This window comes from Coregonus clupeaformis, chromosome 2 (assembly GCF_020615455.1).
Source record: "Coregonus clupeaformis isolate EN_2021a chromosome 2, ASM2061545v1, whole genome shotgun sequence".
NCBI lineage: Eukaryota > Metazoa > Chordata > Actinopteri > Salmoniformes > Salmonidae > Coregonus > Coregonus clupeaformis.
Genome location: NC_059193.1, coordinates 36,969,826 through 36,982,301, shown reverse-complemented (window position 1 = coordinate 36,982,301; position 12,476 = coordinate 36,969,826).

The following is a 12,476-nucleotide window of genomic DNA, read 5'->3' as shown; positions in this document are numbered from 1 at the left end:
TACTTTTTTAATGGCTAACTCTGACTATGAGCTTTCCAATAGTTATTTATATATTACAGAAATGTGTCCTTTCGCGAGACCAGATAATCTGTTTACAAATTCCATCATTGGATGGTTCGACAGCTGGGTTTCCCATGGAACTCCAAAGGCTAGCATAGCTGACCTAAGTTGGAGATGAAGAAAAAAAAGAGTTACCTGGTAATATAAATGCTTATTTCAGATCTTGAAATGTTTTCAAACCATTACTAACCATAATATCGCCAAGGGTACCGATACCACATTTGGACAATTGGGGCAATATGAAAGGCTTTCCTCCCGATAGCAAGGCATTATTGTTAAATATTGGAGTCTGGGCATGCCATTTCGTTTGCCAGTTGCATAGTATTTTTGTTGTTGCACCAAATAGAAATTGATTGAGCAATAATAGGGCCAAAGTGTAGTTTACATTGTTTAATAGATAGATCAATGAACATCAGGAGGGGGTCGCAGTTCCAGAGCGACCCACTAGGTGTCATCCTCCAACAACCTTAGGCACCTCCTTACTCACAGTCTGGACTAATCATTATCCTATTGGTGTCACCTGTGTCTACCTGTTCACCTGTGTATTTATGCCCTCACTCCCTGTGTTCCCTTGCTCAGTTTTCTCTGCTAGGTTCTCTATGTCCAGCAGTACTACGCAGTGTCTGATCGGAGACCTATGAACAGGTACTTGAGATTATTATCTCGTTATTTGTTTCAGTCTTAGGTAGTATTTCGTGTATTTCGTCAGCCAGTATTTGGAGACTTATTTGCTCTGCCTTTCTTTTATTGTGATGAGTCCGATATTTTGTATTCTGGCTTCAGGACCACCAGTAAAGATCCTTATTTCACCATCTCTGCCTACTGCCTACTGTATATACTGCACCGTACCTGGGTCACACCTCACACCAACCCTTACAGAAAACTGAGCCAATATGGACCCAGCGGAGGCAGCACAGTATCGGAGCGCATTGGCAACACAGGGAGCTACGTATGCAGCCTGCAGCAGATCACCGAGAATCTCAGCCAGCTGACGATAGCCGTGCAGAGCCGGGTGGACACCTGACCAGCCCCGGCAGCCGGCAGCCGGCAGAGCGGAAGCCACGGCAGCGGCATCTCCAGTCTCGCCTGCAACATCGCGGGAACCCCGCCTACCACCTCCGGAGAGGTATGACGGACGTCTAGAGGGCTGCAGGGAATTCCTCACCCACTGTTCCCTGGTATTCAGCCTACAACCCTCCTCCTTCCCGACGGAGCAGGGCCAGGTGGCCTACCTCATCACTCTGTTGATGGGTCGGGCCCTTTCCTGGGCTACCGCGGAGTGTGAGAGCCAAACTCCGGCGTGCTCCGACTCCTACCAATTCACCCGGGAGCTACGCAAAGTGTTCGACACCTCTCGGGTGGTGTCGGGGCACGAGGCCGTGAGGCGGCTCACGGCCTGTCGGCAGAGTGACCGTTCGGTGGCGGACTACTCCGTGGAGTTCTGGACCTGTGCTCGAGAGGCAGGATGGGAGGACGCCGCCCTGGTCGTCCTTTACGCATTGTCCTTTAGACAATTGGCATTGTGAGAGGGTGCATGAGAGAGGGATGACGCATGGCATGCCTCCGCGTCCCTCAATCAACCCGGAGGCTTTCCGCCGATTCAGGGAGGAGGCCTCAGGAGGAGGCTATGCAGCTGGGAGCGGCGCGCTTGTCCAGGATGGAGAGGCAGAGGCGTCTGTGCCAGGGACGTTGCCTGTACTGCGGCCAGGCAGGTCTCCACTGTGACTCATGCCTGGAGAAGCCGGGAAACAGGAGGGCTCGCTAGTATTGGGAGGGGTACTAGCGAGCCGGAACCGAAACCCCAACTTCGGAGACTCCCAGACTTCTCTTCCCGTCAGGATTCAGTGGGCCCGCTCTGCGCGTTGGGCGCATGCACTGGTCGATTCTGGGGCCGCGGGAATCCTGATGTATGCGGGGATGGCCAAAGGGTGGAACGTTCCGTTACTCTCCCTCTCCAAGCCAGTGGAAAACGTGTGTGTTGTGCTCTGGAAGGTCAAGATTAGTTTAATGATCCATTAATATTCCCAAATGGGTGATAATACCCATTACCATCTTTGTCTCTGCTGGGGACGATGTGCTGTTACCAGGTTAACAGCAGGTTGCTCTATAAGGCTACAGCTCAGAGCTTCATCTTCCAGGCAGTGTGATGCTTTGTTGTAAAACTTTGTATGTTAACCACATTTTTTTACCTTCAAAACTGGCTTCTTTATTACCTTCAGAAGATGAAATAGAATTGACTCATTTGAAATGTTTGTAGTTTGTTTTGTTCCATATAGAAAAGTATACTGTCTAACACAATACAGTACTACAAATATTTCATTTATTTTTGTAGTACAGTCCTGACTACATTCCCATTGTTGAATATATTATTGATGACTGACCTTTAGAAGCAAGACAATACACACAGTGAGTAGATATCAGGAGGTCCCAGCAGAAAGTCAGATTTTTTAGGTTGACACATTTAGGTTAAAATCCCTCATTAGAAATCTATTTAGGAACCACTTAAAAATGACTCACAGCCTCCACTGAAAAAGTATAAGGGGGCGGTTTCCTGGACACAGATTAAGCCTAGTCCTGGACTATTTCAATGGAGCGCTTGCTTTTTAGTCCAGGACTAGGCTTAATCTGTGTCCGGGAAACCGCCCCTTAGGGTTCAAACTGCTAACTTGATGCTACATCATTTAGATTAATTATTATAAGGGCTTCATGAGAATGCATTTAGTTCCTCCCATATGATCCCCATAGTAAATACTGAATTACAATATGTATACTTGTCACGGATCCCCCCGGTACTGCTGCTCATTCCGTTCACCAGTTCCGGAGGTCTACGTCATCGGCTTTCTAGGCGTCGATTACATGGTTCATTACCACCAACCCCGGATTGTCTTGTCTCATTACGCACACCTGGTTCCCATTCCCCCTGATTAGTATGTGTATATATGTGCCCTCTGTTCCCCATTGTCCTTGTCGATTATTGTCCCATGTCCGTTGGTCTCGTGAGTACTGTGTATTGTGCTCTTGTTGTTTACGGGTCTCGTCCCGTGTATTGTGTATAGGTTATACCTCGCTCTTTGTTTGGGTTACATCCCTTTTGTATATACAGTGGGGAGAACAGGTCTGTGAGAGCCGGAATTCTTACTGGTTGGTAGGTGATCAAATACTTATGTCATGCAATAAAATGCAAATTAATTACTTAAAAATCATACAATGTGATTTTCTGGATTTTTGTTTTAGATTCCGTCTCTCACAGTTGATGTGTACCTATGATAAAAATTACAGACCTCTACATGCTTTGTAAATAGGAAAACCTGCAAAATCGGCAGTGTATCAAATACTTGTTCTCCCCACTGTATATGTGTATATATACACGTGTTTGTGTTGGGTGGAGTAAATAAAACCCCTAATACGTATTCCTGCGCCTGTCTTCTTCATTATACAATGTGACAATACTCAGATCATGCATGTTTTAAGCAATTTACCACACATGTTGTTACATAGATTTTACTGTCAGCTACAGTATATAGGCTCAACAGTGAACCATCCAGTAAGAACATGAAAAGGAGATTGCCTACATGGAATAACCTGCTGAAAATTGTAGAAAACATGCCTTTCCCTGTCAGCAGTGTAAACATGTGGGTATGTGGGTATCTGCACCTCCGCAGGCATCCTATTTCCTCCCAAGGTGTGGTCTGCTTGCTGCAACCTGCTCTGCTTTTCTCATTAGATGTTACACTGCCGTGCATCCCAAGTATTTTTGGAGTACACAGTGTGTGAATGGTGTAGGGCTGACCCCATTTAGTCGACTGATCGATTGTTTGGTCGATAGGCTGTTGGTCGACCGAGATTTCTTTAGTGGAGCAGTAGCAAAAAAATCAATCATGGTGTACAAGACACCTTTCTGATTAGCGCCTTTCTGAGTGGACTGATCCATTGTGGAGGCCGTGGGGATGGCAGTCTAAGACGTGCTACTGAAATTGTATATGGTTATATTGCGTAAGAACAATATTGCAACACAAATAAAACTAACATTATTTTTTAACAAATGAGCTTTCTCCCACGTTGGATAGTGGTCGCTGTCCGCGGTTCTGAAACACATCAGTGCGCTGTTGAATGGGCGGGTTTAACCAGCATATTGGTGTTGAGAACAATGCGGCAGAGGCAGCAGTGGAGTTAGGAGACGAGAAAACAGCCCTTGCCTCAATTGTCTAAGAAAAGTGAGGAGAGAGGAAACCCCAACATAATTAGGTCTTTAATCAACAGCCTAACTGTTAAATGTGCCTGGCTTTATAAATCATCCATATATATCTACAGAAATAAGACAGATCCTGCTTCTGTTGCTCGTTTTAGTGTTTGTTTAATAGCCTACTGATTCCGTGAGCACCAAGCCTCATGCAACCACGTCGGATAAACTATTTCACAAATTAAATAAAGGCTCTTTACACTTTTTTTTGTTAGACCAGCCTCTCTGGTATTATTTATAATTGATTTAGTGTTGTTTACACTGTTCCAAATAGTCCGAAAAAATATAAATGTAATAAAACAATAACCCACCTTTTTCCTTGATCTCCTTCTTTTTGTTATTATTACTATTATTATTATGATCATCATTTTAATAATAATTAATGTTATCATTAGTAGGCTTAGTATAGCAGCCTTGTATAACCACCATCGAGCTGCAGGCCTAAGAGCGCATCTTGTTTAGTCCTAATATCGTAACTTACTTAGGCCTGTATTTCAATAGTTATATAGGCTACTGTATCAATCAGTCATTTATTAATTCATGTCATCACACAGCATACTAGTCATTCATGATGTGAAATGCAACCAAGCATTTTAGTTTTAAAATAAAGTAACCAAGCGACCATTGAATCATATTTTATTTAGTCGGGGACAGCTCTAGAATGGTGCAAAGCATTTTGTGTCAGGACTGCACAAACCTCATGTCCACTTTGATTGACACGGAAAGTTTTGTATCCTAGCAACACCCAAGAAGAGCTCTGATAATGCCTGCAGGGAAGTGCAGCACCATTTGTGATATTTTGCTACATATACAGTATCAACCAAAACTTAGACAGAATGACCAACACTTGTGAAAATGTAGAAAATGACAATGCTGTAAGTCCATTATCAATTGTCCAATTTCAAAATGGCCAAAATATGACTATGCACAGCTAAATTAAATGCGCTCACTCAAATGTGATAAAAAGGACCCAGCAGAGAAACATTAGCTAGTTTTAATATTGAGGGGCGATTAAAAGGACTTTGCTTCTTCCATTTATTTCTGGATAATAAACTCTCAATGGAGTGCACGCTCATGTTGGTCTCTGTGAGATCAATGCTTGCTCCAGTAGGATACATTATTGAACAGAGCAGCAATTTTCCTCTGTGGCTCAAGTTATGCTTATCTTTTTGGTGATCAACCGAACCATATATGCCACTGTAATATGGTTAATTTTAAAATTGCGCACTTACAGAGTAATGCATGACCATTTTAACTATTTTATATTTAACTTTTATTTAACTAGGCAAGTCAGTTAAGAACAAATTCTTATTTACAATGATGGCCTACCCCGGCCAAACCCGGGCCAATTGTGCGCCGCCCTATGGGACTCCCAATCACGGCCGGATTGTGATACAGCCTGGAATCTAACCAGGGTCTCTAGCGCTGAGATGCAGTGCCTTAGACCGCTGTGCCCCTCAGGAGCCCAAAACAATACAGTGCAGAGTGTAATACTTCTAATGTGGGTAAGATGCATTTTCCCAGACAGAGTACGACGTCTAATGCCCAGACTGGGTAAGGCTTGTATCTATTTCAGGACAACAAGGAACATTATTATTGACATTTTTAAGATTTAAAATCTTATTTTTTATATCTCACCCTTGCATAGTTCACAGCAATGGTGTTATTGAACGTTTTTCATATTAATTTGAGCTGTCAAGCAACTGCAGAGAGGCACTACTCTGTTCTATGTCTCCTCTCAGTGGGGCTAAAATTATCTTTCCTTTTGACATTCATCTGCTAATGTAATCAATGCCACACATTGTTGGGTGGCTCTGTACAGGAGTAGTGTGAGTGAATGTGTGCTAAATGGTTTCTGTCAATGACAAATATACATGTTCAGAATCACTTTTAAATGAAAAGAGACTCAGACAGGACATTTGACAGCACTAACATGCAAATAATTTGTTTATAGGTGTCAAATGTATTTCAAATCAAATCAAATCAAATTTTATTTGTCACATGCGCCGAATACAACAGGTGTAGACCTTACCATGAAATGCTGACTTACAAGCCCTTAACCAACAATGCAGTTCAAGAAATAAAGTTAAGAAAATATTTACAAAATAAAATAAATAAAAAGTAACAGAATAAAATAACAAGGCTATATAAATGTTTGTCATTTAGCAGACACTCTTATCCAGAGCGACTTACAGTTAGTGCATACATAATTTTTTTTCATACCCCCCGTGGGAATCGAACCCACAACCCTGGCGTTGCAAACGCCATGCTCTATCAACTGAGCTACATCCCTGCCGGCCATTCCCTCCCCTACCCTGGACGACGCTGGGCCAATTGCGCACCGCCCCATGGGTCTCCCGGTCGCGGCCGGCTACGACAGAGCCAGGATCTCTAGTGGCACAGCTAGCACTGCGATGCAGTGCCTTAGACCACTGTGCCACTCGGGAGACAAGAGGGTACCAGTACCGAGTCAATGTGTGGGGGTACAGGATAGTCAAGGTAGTTTGTACATGTAGGCATGGGTAAAGTGACTATGCATAAATAATAAATAGCGAGTAGCAGCAGCATAAAAAAAAAGGGGTGGGGGGGGGTGGTCATTTGATTAATTGTTCAGCAGTCTATTGGCTTGGGGGTAGAAGCTGTTAAGGAGCCTCTGGTACCGCTTGCCGTGCGGTAGCAGAGAGAACAGTCTGTGACTTTAGTCTTTGACTAATTTTTGGGCCTTCCTCTGACACCGCCTAGTATATACAGTACCAGTCAAAAGTTTGGACACACCTACTCATTCAAGGGTTTTTCTTTATTTTTAAAATGTTCTACATTGTAAAATAAGAGTGAACACATCAAAACTGTGAAATAACACATATGGAATAATGTAATAACCAAAAAAGTGTTAAACAAATCAAAATACATTTTATATTTGAGATTCTTCAAATAGCCACCCTTTGCCTTGACGACAGCTTTGCACACTCTTGGCATTCACTCAACCAGCTTCACCTGGAATGCTTTTCCAACAGTCTTGAAGGAGTTCCCACATATGCTGAGCACTTGTTGGCTGCTTTTCCTTCATTCTGCTGTCCGACTCTTCCCAAACATCTCAATTGGGTTGAGGTCGGGGGATTGTGGAGGCCAGGTCATCTGAAGCAGCACTCCATCACTCTCCTTCTTGGTAAAATAGCCCTTACACAGCCGGGAGGTGTGTTGGGTCATTGTCCTGTTGAAAAACAAATGATAGTCCCACTAAGCCCAAACCAGATGGGATGGCGTATTGCTGCAGAATGCTGTGGTAGCCATGCTGGTTAGTATGCCTTGAATTCTAAATAAATCACAGACAGTGTCACCAGCAAAGCACCCCCACACCATAACACCTCCTCCTCCATGCTTTACGGTGGGAAATACACATGCAGAGATAATCCGTTCACCCACACCGCGTCTCACAAAGCCACGGCGGTTGGAACTAAAAAACTCAAATTTGGACTCCAGACCAAAGGACACATTTCCACCGGTCTAATGTCCATTGCTCGTTTTTCTTGGCCCAAGCTGGTCTCTTCTTCTTCTTGGTGTCCTTTAGTAGTGGTTTCTTTGCAGCAATTCGACCATGAAGACCTGATTCACACAGTCGCCTCTGAACAGTTGATGTTGAGATGTGTCTGTGACTTGAACAAAGTGTGAAACATTTATTTGGGCTGCAATTGCTGAGGCTGGTAACTCTAATGAACTTATCTTCTGCAGCAGAGGTAACTCTGGGTCTTCCATTCCTGTGGCGGTCCTCATGAGAGCCAGTTTCATCATAGCGCTTGATGGTTTTTGCGACTGCACTTGAAGAAACGTTCAAAGTTCTTGAAATGTTCCGTATTGACTGAACTTCATCTTAAAGTAATGATGGACTGTCGTTTCTCTTTTCTTATTTGCCATAATATGGACTTGGTCTTTTACCAAATAGGACTATCTTCTGTATACCACCCTACCTTGCCACAACACAACTGATCGGCTCAAATGCATTAGGAAGGAAATAAATTCCACAAATTAACTTTTAAGAAGGAACACCTGTTAATTGAAATGCATTCCAGGTGACTACCTCATGAAGCTGGTTGAGAGAATGCCAAGAGGGTGCAAAGCTGCCATCAAGGCAAAAGGTGGCTATTTGAAGAATATAAAATATAAAATATATTTTGATTTGTTTAACATGATTCCATATGTGTTATTTCATAGTTGTGATGTCTTCACTATTATTCTACAATGTAAAAAATAGTAAAAATAAAGAAAAACCCTTTTTGAGTAGGTGTGTCCAAACTTTTGACTGGTACTGTAGGTCCTGGATGGCAGGAAGCTTGGCCCTAGTAATGTACTGGGCCGTGCGCACTACCCTCTGTAGCGCCTTACGGTCGGATGCCGAGCAGTTGCCATACCAAGCGGTGATGCAACCGGTCAGGATGCTCTCGATGGTGCAGCTGTAGAACGTTTTGAGGATCTTGGGACCCATGACAAATCTTTTCAGTCTCCTGAGGGGGAAAAGGCGTTGTTGTGCCCTCTTCACGACTGTCTTGGTTTGTTTGGACCATGATAGTTTGTTGGTGATGTGGACACCAAGGAACTTTAAACTCTCGACCCGCTCCACTACAGCCCCGTTGATGTGAATGGGGGCGTGTTCGGCCCTCCTTTTCTTGTAGTCCACGATCAGCTCCTTTGTCTTGCTCACCTTGAGGGAGAGGTTGTTGTCCTGGCACCACACTGCCAGGTCTCTGACCTCCCTATAGGCTGTCTCATCGTTGTCGGTGATCAAGCCTACAACTGTTGTGTCGTCAGCAAACTTAATGATGGTGTTGGAGTCGTGCTTGGCTATGCAGTCGTGGGTGAAAAGGGAGTACAGGAGGGGACATAGCATGCACCCCTGAGGGGCCCCCGTGTTGAGGATCAGCGTGGCGGATGTGTTGTTGCCTACCCTTACCACTACCACTGGGCACTATGGCGTTGAACGCTCAGCTGTTGTCAATGAACAGCATTCTCACGTAGGTGTTCCTTTTGTCCAGGTGGGAAAGTGCAGTGTGGAGTGCAATTGAGATTGCATCATCGGTATGTGAATTGGAGTGGGTTTCCGAGATGATGGTGTTGATGTGAGCCATGACCAGCCTATCACAGTAGCTTTATTTACTGCAAGTAGAAGCACAGTGTTAGTGGTTATTGACTGAATAAGGTAACTTCTACTAGTTAAAACAAAGTGGTAGATTACACAGACAGTTCAAAGGATACTATTATCATACTGTGTAACAGAAGTGGTAATATGAAAAAATTTGAGTGTCAGGCAGTTAGTCAGTGTGGGAACATAAAGGACTTGAAAGCAGAGGGTTTTCTGACGAAGTTTGGGTAAATGCCTGGAAGACAAGACTTTGATGGGGACACCAAAGTGGAATGCTCGCCTCCAGATGGAAATGCGGTGGATCATTACCCATGAGCCTCCGCAAATATATTGAACAAAAATATAAAAGCTACATGCAAAAATGTCTAAGATTTTGCTGAGTTACAGTTCATGTAAGGATATCAGTCAATTTAAATAAATTCATTAGGCCCTAATCTATGGATTTCACATGACTTGGGAGCCAGGCCCACACACTGGGGAGCCAGGCCCAGCCATTCGAAATGAGTTTTCTTTCCCCACAAAAGGGCTTTTTTACAGACAGAAATACCCCCCCGACAATCCCGCAGGTGAAGAAGCCGGATTTGGAGGTCCTGGGCTGGCGCGGGTACACGTGGTCTGAGGTTGTGAGGCTGGTTGGACGCACGGCCAAATTCTCTTAAACAACGTTGTAGGCGGCTGATGGTAGAGAAATGAACATTCAATTCTCTGGCAGCAGCTTTGGTGGATATTCTTGCAGTCAGCATGCCAATTGCACACTTCCTGAAAACTTGAGACATCTGTGGCATTGTGTTGTGTGACAGAGCTGCACATTTTAGAGTGGCCTTTTATTGTCCACAGCACAAGGTGCACCTGTATAATGATCATGCTGTTTAATTAGCTTCTTGATATGCCACACCTGTCAGGCTGATGGATTATCTTGACAAAGGAGAAAATGCTCACTAACAGGGATGTAAACAAATTTGTGCACACAATTTGAGAGAAATATGTGTTTTGTGCGTATGGAAAACAACTGGGATCTTTTATTTCAGCTCATGAAACATGTGACCAGCATTTTACATGTTGTGTCTATATCTGTGTCTATATCTGGAGTAGTGCTCATGATAAGGTCAATTTCTTCTGAAACCTGCCGTCTTTGATGAGATTTGAGGGATTACTGGCTTGTTACTGATAATGTCAGTGAAATATGGGGTGTCACTCAGGTATGTAGATCTCAGTCCAATAATGAGCTAATGTGTGTCATCCTCACTGGTCTAATCCTGAACCTATAACTCCCAGTTCTGTTACCAGAGGCACCTCTGTGATGGAGAGGTTAATCCTCACATTGATTAAAAACTCAGGTCGGCCCTTGTCTGTGCTACTCTGAGGCACAGTACCCTGTGTTGCTCTCAATGATCTAGAGAGGACAACATAATCATTGGAATGTACAGTATTTCGTAAATTAAGAGAAACGTTCCTGTGTTTCAGTGTTGTTTAATGTCAAGTTTGAGGCAGCTGAACTGCTTCAGAGCTGAGGTGACTCTGGGACAGACTCCAGTCTCCCTGTCTTCCAATAGAAACAGTCAGTGACTATGGTTCTTTTCCCATGAGGCTGTGTGTATTGGAGTGGTGGGTAGCACTACCTTGGTGACGATCGACTGAGACGGAAAGCCCCCAGTGCAGGACAATGCTTCATGGCTGTCGTTTCTCCTCTAACTCACCTCATCTAGAGGGAGTGTTCTTATTGGACCAGAGTGGACAGAGGACACTGGCGTAGCACTCACCCCTGCAGCCCCTGCATTAATCAGAAATGAGCAGGGTCAGCTATACCATACGTAAGCTCCTCATTTCATGTAGTGCAACAAGACCATTCATGGTCTGTAAAGTTTTCTACTTTTGATAGATTTAAACAAAAAATATTGGAATCACCACAACCATAAACTGTCATCTCCATCTGCCTGATAGATTAAAATAGAATATGAATTTTGGTACAAATATGTTACATTTAATTAGGTTTAGAGTCATAAAGCAACTGAGGAAAAACTAAATTGCTACTGTGTGTACCACTTGAATGAAGAACAAAAATGCAATTTTTGTTAACTCCGTCAAACATCAACTCCATCAGATTTTTGTCTAACATCAACTCCGTCAGAGTGCTGAAAGATCTGATAGAATGATTATGTTTTTATTGGGGATTTTCAAATGAATCATTTTCCATATTTTACAAATGTTTGTATTGAACTTGTATTTTTAGAGGCAAAAATATGTCTGTTTTGAGTATCTGTTGTCAACTCCGTCAGTGGCTTGTCAACTCTGTCAATGATGGCTTACCCCCTTAAGAAAAAAATATTGTAACCACTGAGGTTCTTAAACAATTTAAGTATTTGCTGTGCTAGACCTAAGTGACTGTTTGCTTTATAAATGTTTCATAGTGTCCAGTTAGTTGCATTTTCTGAAGAAAAAAAAGAGTTTTTCCTTTACATGGAGTGATAGCTGATACTTTGGTCTATCAAAATATATATTTCAAATGTTGTTAATATTTAGAAAAAGATTGTCCCACCTTTCAAGAATCCCTGAGCTCTAAAACAGCAAAATGATCTCAGCCTTATGACAAAATGTATAAAATAGCCTGAGATTAGCTATGAAACTGCAAATAAATAATTGGTTGGGGGGCGTCTACATGGACGTCTGAATTAGACGTCCATGTAGAACAAAGATAAACTTAAATTACATCTCAAAATCCATTTCTTGTTCACTTTTGCTGTTCAATTTATGCATGAAATCCAGCTAAGAGTAGAATTGCTTTACGGTTTGTGCTGCTAGCCAAAGATTAAACAGAGCTTTGAAACACAGTTTGAAGCCCAGCTAATTACATTCTCTACAGTTGATGGCTGCCAGGGTTTGTAAATATGACTGGGATTAAATGCAAGGCTTCTTTTTATGTTTATCAGGAGATCTGTCTTTCTTTATACTGTAGTCTGCCCTGGTCTCTTGTGTATAATATGTCCACTTTAGCGGTGTAATGGGAGCCTCTGGATCCATCGTGTCAGCAGGTTCTGCTTCATG